Genomic DNA, 7,776 nt, shown 5'->3' with positions numbered 1-7,776 from the left:
TGCTAACCACGGTCCTTGATAAATACCATGGCCCGTGATGTCCTATGTGGTCAGCCTCAAATGCCAGTTCCTAAAGGTTTCTAAAATTTCATTCTTTGTTCCTTGGTTTTGGACCTTTCACATTTCCGTAGTCTTACAATATCACCCCCTTGAGAACATTCATCCCCGAATGAGAATCATTAATATAGACGGAAACATGACACGAGGACTAGCAATCCAACACATATACAATGACACTTGAAATGCATCAAACATGAAATCTTTAAACTTTAGCATAAATCATAACCTTAAAACTCAACTTCATGAATATGCATGCTTATGAAGACTTGGGAAAACTGAAACATAAGAGCCTTAAATACTTGAGCATGAATGACTTAGTACCTTAGGCTTGGGTAGAATGAAAGAGATGAGGGTAACATTTCATCATATTCGCTTACGCTTTCCATGTAGCACTTTCAACTTATTGATTTCTCCAAAGGACTTAAACGGATGCAATTCCTTGTTCCTCAATCTCTTGACTTTCCGGTCTAAAATTTCAACCGAAACCTCTTCATAGGTCAAATTCTCTTCAACATTCACTATCTCCAAGGGAACTATGGAACTTTGATCTCCCACACATTTCCTCAACATGGACACATGGAACACCGGATGGACCATGGCCATTCCCAAAGGCAATTACAGCTCATAGGAAACCTTGCCAACTCGCTTTAAGATTCTATAGGGCTCAATTTTCCTTTCTTACCAAACCGAACCATACCCTTCATGGGTAAAACCTTCAAATACACCCAATCATCCACATGGAACTCAAGATCCCTTCTTCTAGTATCGGAATAGGACTTTTGACGACTTTGAGTCATCTTCAAATGGTCATCTCAGCAACTTCGAACCCACCAACCAGTGACCTACATCGTCTTCCATATAAAGCCTCAAACGACGTTATTTCGTTGCTTGAGTGGTAACTATTATTATAGGCAAATTTGAGAGCGGTAGATGATCATCCCAATTTCCTTGAACTCCAATATACAAGCTGTTACACCTCACCCTTTTAAACTCAGAATGCTTCATAAGTTCCTTGGACATTACCATATGAACCGGATATGCTACGACACTATCAAACGGCTCTAAGAAAGGGAGAATGTGATACCCCATACTAGAGAAGGTTGGAGATGAAATCATAAGAGTCCGGAAGGAATTGGAGGCCAAGTAATGAGTCGTAGGACTCGATTTACCTATGTAAGCTACTAAGTTAAAAGTCATATGCACTTGAGCTACTTAAGCATATATCAAACTTACGTAGCACGGATTACATAGGTACATAAAATAAGACGAGATTACGAGCCCGCGAGGAAGGGAAAAAAAGACGACACGTGGTAGCCAATGAAGAAGCGACATGTGGCAGCACCTCAAGCAGGCAGGTGACCCACCTGCTTGGGGTCAAGTAGGTGACCCACCTGCTTGGGGGAGGTGGACCCCACTGCCACGTGGCAGCACCCCATTGGCCGTGTGTTGAGGTGGCCCAATAAGGGCTTGACACGTGTCACCCTTAGGGGATGACACGTGTCACCTTATATATATATATATATATGTGTATATGACTCCTTAGTTGTTCATTATCCAAAAATAGCAGCAGCCTTGGAGAAAAAAAACGTGAAAGAGGGAAATAGAGAGGCAGCCATCATTGTTGAAGATTTAAGGTTAGTTTTCCAATTTTCTTCCGTGAATTAATTATATACGGTGTACCTTAAGTACGTGGATACGTATATATGTATTTTAAGACCTTCATGGAAGTAAAACTCCAGCTTTGCAATTGGAATTTGGAAGAGAAAATAAGAGAAAACGTTAATTAATAAACCCGTTTTTGGAAGGGACAGTGGTTAGTAATATTGGTATAACTGCTTGTGTACAGATTAGTTTCGAGTGATTTAATATGTTTTGGAAAGGTATTTCGTGGTTCTATAACTTTCATTCAGACTCCAAAATCCAGTTCTACTTGTATCAGCTTGAAAAGTGGTGATGAAGTGTAGAGGAGGTACTGCTCAAATTTGGTTTTGGAAATCCTACACGGACAGCTGTGAGTATTTTGGTCATATAGTTTTGTACAAAATTGATGTAGGGATGATTCGAAATTTTTTTGAGACCCTAAGACACATGTCTATAACTTTCATGAAGGACGTAAATCCTGTTTCCCTCCATTACCCCTTCGAAACGAAGAGACAAGGTAAAACAGTAAGCTGTCCAGATTTCACATTTTGGATAGTTTTGGCGAGTTTGACAAGTTTAACGTAAGGTAAAGTTTCTTCTTTAAATTTGAGATTTTTGTGTTCTGATGGAGCATGTTACACACCCTATTGGTGGCTGGAAATATGAAAATGGCTTATAAATACTTGGCGTTCGGAATAAACTAATTTGTAGTCGTTATAGTTGAATTGTTGTCGAAATAAAGTGTCGTTCTTGTGAGTTGCTGCTGCAGGGGTGTGGCTTGTTGTTGCAGGGCCTAAATATGTCCTAATGTGGGTTAGGGTGTTGCTGGTAGAAGCCACATGATCCCTCGTTATGTATAATTAAAGGCGTCACAAAATAAAGGCTAGACGCCCTATTTTGATATCGTATTTTTGAATAAGTCGTTTGGGATTTATGTTGTATATTGTTGGTATGAATTGCTGCAGGTTGTTGTTGTTGGTTGGCTGTAGGTCTTAGGGACCTAATTGGAAATTCGGATAGGGCACATTATAGGGGAGGTGCTGCCCAATTTTCGTTAACGCCTTAACAAACTAAAGGACTAGCCGAGGAAACGACTAAGGAAATAGATTCCATTAACATTAAGGCGTAACCTCAGATGCTGAAAAGTTAAGAGTAGTTGATATTCATATTACTTTATATTGAATAGGTTCATAAGACGATGAGGCGAGCAGGATAAAGGGTAACTCCCAAGAGGTATGTAAAGCTTTCTCTTGGCATGTTTTGGTATAAGCTCGTACAACTATCTTTCTTTCCTTTTGGCAAGTTTTAGCCTTAAGTGAATTGTGTGTGGAATGTGGGGATAATTCCATTCCTAATACTCCAAATATGCCTCATAACCCCTATCCACTGCTTAGTTTTGGAATTTCTGTAAGGATTGAGTATTGCCTAGTAAGGCTTCTACGTGTTAAACAGTAGTGTGTAAAAAGCTATCTCTCATTTTCCTTGACACGTATTTGATACAAAAATGAGATTATGATGCCATAATGATTCACCGAGCCCCATGATGGGCCGGGTACGAAATATGTGTATGCAGATCCCCTAAAGGAAAGTACAGACTACATAAAGATTATTCTCTTTCTTCTTTTGGGCATGCCTTTGTCTTAGTTGTAAGTTGAATATGATCTGAGCTCTAAGGTAACTCTATTCTCAAACATCTCTTATTTACTTCGGCATATTGAACTCCTACAGTAGTCAAACTATTTCCCTGGAAATTGGTATATGTTAAAAAGGTACCAAAGGTACAGGCTCCAAGTCTTAAAGACTATACGAGATTAAGTGTTTTGATTCCATAAATGATTTGGCCCTACATTAATATATGTCTAAGGTCCTCGAGATTACTTTTGAGACAGCCCATAATGGCATTTAAGGGACACTCGAGATGACTACACCGTTACTCGGGTTCTCAAATAAAAGCTTAACTTTCTTATTCTGTCGAGTCTCTGATAATGATTTAAATTGCATATAGTTACTCACTACTCTACTCGTGTATATTGTAACACTTCTTTCCCTGAGTCCCGGGCCAGGATATGTTCTCGTGCACAGTTCACTGCATTATTCACTGAGTCCCTCAATAGAGGGACAGGATACGTGTATAAATATATGATGATGTGTTGTAATAAGGTGGTGATGGCACTGGGGCCATGATGGTTTTACAGAGATTATTTTACAGAGATGATTCACCGGACCCCCGAAAGGGCCGGCTATATGATATGACTCGAACATGCATGTTTTTGTAATTCATAAAGTACAGGTACAGGTTTCTGAATTGATATCTTATCCCCTGATTCTCTATCTCAGATATGTTTCCAGTTGTATTATATTATGTTTTACATACTCAGTACACATATCGTACTGACCCCCTTTCTCGAGGGGCTGCGTTCATGCCCGCAGGTACAGATACAGATTTTGGGAGTCCGTCAGCTTAGGATTCCATGCAGCTCAGCTGGAAGAGGCTTCATTGTATCGGAGCCTAGTTTTTGATACTGTCCACGGATGTATAGAAATTGTTTTATCCATTCAGGGGTACGGCGGGGGCCCTGTCCCGCCATATATTGTCATTTATATGTTTAGAGGTCTGCAGACATGTATATGTGGGTTGTGTATGTCAGTTTGATTAAGCTGAGTCTACATGATATATGATATATGTTATTATGTTATGGCAGCCTTGTCGGCTTGCGTGCCCTGTTGTGATACAAACGAAAAGGGCTACAATTATGAAAATGTTATCGCCCAGTGGGGCTCTATTACATGATATTTTCTTATTTATGATTCAATGTGACCTCAGCTAATAGATATATGTACGGGGGGTCCGGGTCGGACCCCAGTCGCGGCCTACGGGGTTGGGTCGTGACAGAAGTGGTATCAGAGCAGTTCGTCCTTGGAGTGTCTGCAGACCGTGTCTAATAGAGTCTTGGTTATCGATGTGTTGCGCGCCACATCTATAAACAGGAAGCTATAGGACATTTAGGATGTTACCTTTCTTCTACATCTGAGATCGTGCTTTAGATCTGAGTCATAGGAAAAAATTCCTTATACTAACCTTGGATCTTAACAAAAGGACGACACCAACAGAAGAAAGTAATTGATGACATGGAAAGTTACAAAGCACGCAGGTAAGTAAAGTGAAGGCACGAAAGATATCCGTTTGGTAAGGTAGTGAAGTATTATTTGAAATGTAAAGCTGAAACCTGAAGGGAAAGCAGTCAGGAAGTGCAATAGTTGCAGTTTGAAGTTGGACATATGAGGTAAGTCTAATATTTTTATATTATTGTTGACGTTGAAAGCCCTGTGTGGCTGCGATAAAAAAAATGACATTGAAAGCCCTGTGCGGCTGTGATATGACATGTAAATATATATGCTGGCCCTGTGAGGCATTGTTGGTATTTTCTGCATGCAGGTTTTGGGATAAGTAAGAAATGTAGAGGAAACTCTGCCGAAATTTTCCCAGAACAAGATAAAGGAAGTAAAGCATAGATTTTTGAGATGCCCGAGAAATTGATACCAAATACCCCTACTGTGTTTAACTAAAACTGTAAGAGGTATCTTTCAGGTCGCCGACAAGGGGCACTTTTTTTTACTTGAAGAATTTTATTTTGGAGTAACAAAAGCTTAATTAAGTAGTAAAGTTCAGACTACAGTATCTCCAGCCGTATTTGTACTGTAGAAATATAAACAGAGGGCTTAGGGTGAAGGATAAGATGTCCCGCGAATGAGTTTCACTCTTTTTGAAAAAAATACCAAGCCCTCAACTCCTAATTTTAAATTAGATGAGTTATTCATAACTCGAGGATAAACTCAGAAGGAGACCAGGTAGGTCAAGTATTAGAAGAAGTACTGTGATGTTTAAGAGGTTCTGATTTCTTCCAACAATGGTTGGAAAATGATGTACGATAATAGTTTATAATTTTCCAGCGACTAATTGGGGAAAGAACTTCTAACAGAAGCACCTCAAAGAGATGTCAAGAACCAAATATATATACGAGTAAAAAGGGGGATATGTAAGCATGAACTGAACAGTGTGATACGAGTATGCAGGGATAAATTGGAACCACTAGTAAGACGCACTTAGTACGCGTTGCCTAAGTTAAAGGCCTGCATTGAGAACGCAGTAAGAGCATGGGGCTTAAGATACAAAGAAATGACACGTGTACACAACGTTGCCCCAAAAATAGTGGAATCCTTAAGGGACGAGGAGGGAAAACTTAAGGAACAAATGACGCAACTTCTATTCACCCCAAGAAGCAAAGGATATAGGTTGGGACAAAACCACTACTTCGAGAAAACCTAGAATAGTTATCGTCAGAATACTAGCACTACCTAATTGGGATTGGAACAACTACAGGTGCTAAGTAATTCTTGGAAAAAGAAAAAGTAGAAGGTGGCCTTGGACGAGTTGTTCCCTAGGTAACATTGTTCAAGTACCGATTAGTAGATAAGACATTACGTTAGATATGGAAAGGTTCTCTTCGCTTCGTAATTTAATCAAGGCTCCATACGCGGATAGTCAGATTATAAACATGCCGATAAACGAAGACATGATGCGGTACTAAATAGATTGGTGAAAGGAATTAGACAAAAAATTAGACTGGACATAGAGACGTAGAACAAAGTACAAACAGAGGAAAGTGCGGGTACCCCCTAAAGGGGGGAAGTTAATGAGAAAATGGAAAAGGTAGGAGAAGGCAATTAATATAGCAATAAATGTGAGATAGACGTCTAAACTTTGATAAGATATCTTGCTAAACCAAGTTGGAAAGCTCCGGAAGTTACCAATAATTGGATGGAAGCCGGAATGCTACATAAGGTAGCGTTAAGAAGTTTGTGACGAGACCCTGAACAACATAACACTAGAAGGTGGTTGCGGATAAAAACACAAAAAAATGTAACCATGGAAGGATATCGGATAACTCAAGAGACACTACGAGGGATAATGACAACATGCTAGACCAAAAAGCCAAAATGTTGGCTATAGAGTTGGTCGCAAATGATGTTGCGATAAATGTATAACCAAGGACAAAGGAATAGAAAGCCTCCTGTGGTAAAAAATGAGAAGAACACAAAATGAATAAAGGATAGGGGAGCTCATATGTCAAATTCCTTTAAAGTTATGCCAGCTAATAATAGCCAAAACTTAAAATGGCTCCAAAGGTTACTATATAAAAGAACTTTAGCGCTACTCAGTAGCCCACCCTAATGAATGGGTGTGTACAGAAAGGGGGGGAATACAATAGGGGAAGTTAAACCAAACTGACCAAAAAGGGACATGGTCATAGCGGAACTAAAGGTCTACACCGATACTGGTTGCAAGATAACAGAGAAAGGGATAAGGCAAAACATAAAGACTCGCGAGACAATGCTGAGGTAAATCTTAGGCTAAATTGAGTGGCCGCACGTCATTGAAAGGATTACAGTGAAACGCGACACGAAGACTTCCAAGGGAGGTCACCCATCCCAATATTACTCCCGCCCCAGCACGCTTAACTTCAAAATTCTGATGGAACGTAATGCGTTAGTGCTGGTATGATCACGCGAGATGGATGAATCTGAACTAGGGACAGAGAAACAATATGGGATTACGTACCTGGAATATTATAAGATACGTTAAAGTAATTCTAACAAGGACTTAAGCAAAACAAGAAGGATTAGCTACTTGCTAACTGATGACACATTCGAATGCCACAGTTCGTCAACATAGTACCTGTTAATAAGAGGAAAACCACCGAAGAGTTATATGGACCAGTAGGCGAGGGAATTTCGACACCACTGAGCAACCAACTCTGAGGGCAAGAAAAAGCAAAATAGTTGATGTAACTTACGGATGATAGGAAGTAATACCCAAGGTTAAAAATTCCACAAATGTTACCTATGAATTAATGGTGTTGACCCTTGCTCCTTCGATCACAGGTTACCTACTCCGCCGAGGAGGTATAAAGTTGTAAGGTAAAAGAGTGGTAGGACCTTACGGAGTCTCCACAGCTATTGTCCTAGGCAAGGGAGCCCAAGTTGTGATTAACTATTGAGAGATGCAGAGATGGG

General features: G+C 40.0%; 1 pseudogene; it reads right to left on the bottom strand.

Annotated features, from left to right (window-relative positions):
- Positions 1 to 7,152: 7,152 nt before the first annotated feature.
- LOC129901811 (5S ribosomal RNA) lies at positions 7,153 to 7,272 on the bottom strand (annotated as a pseudogene).
- Positions 7,273 to 7,776: the final 504 nt, after the last annotated feature.

This window comes from Solanum dulcamara, chromosome 8 (assembly GCF_947179165.1).
Source record: "Solanum dulcamara chromosome 8, daSolDulc1.2, whole genome shotgun sequence".
In the NCBI taxonomy this organism is placed as follows: Eukaryota; Viridiplantae; Streptophyta; class Magnoliopsida; order Solanales; family Solanaceae; genus Solanum; species Solanum dulcamara.
Note: the sequence above shows the minus strand (reverse complement) of the source record. Positions and strands in the feature narration are given on the sequence as shown.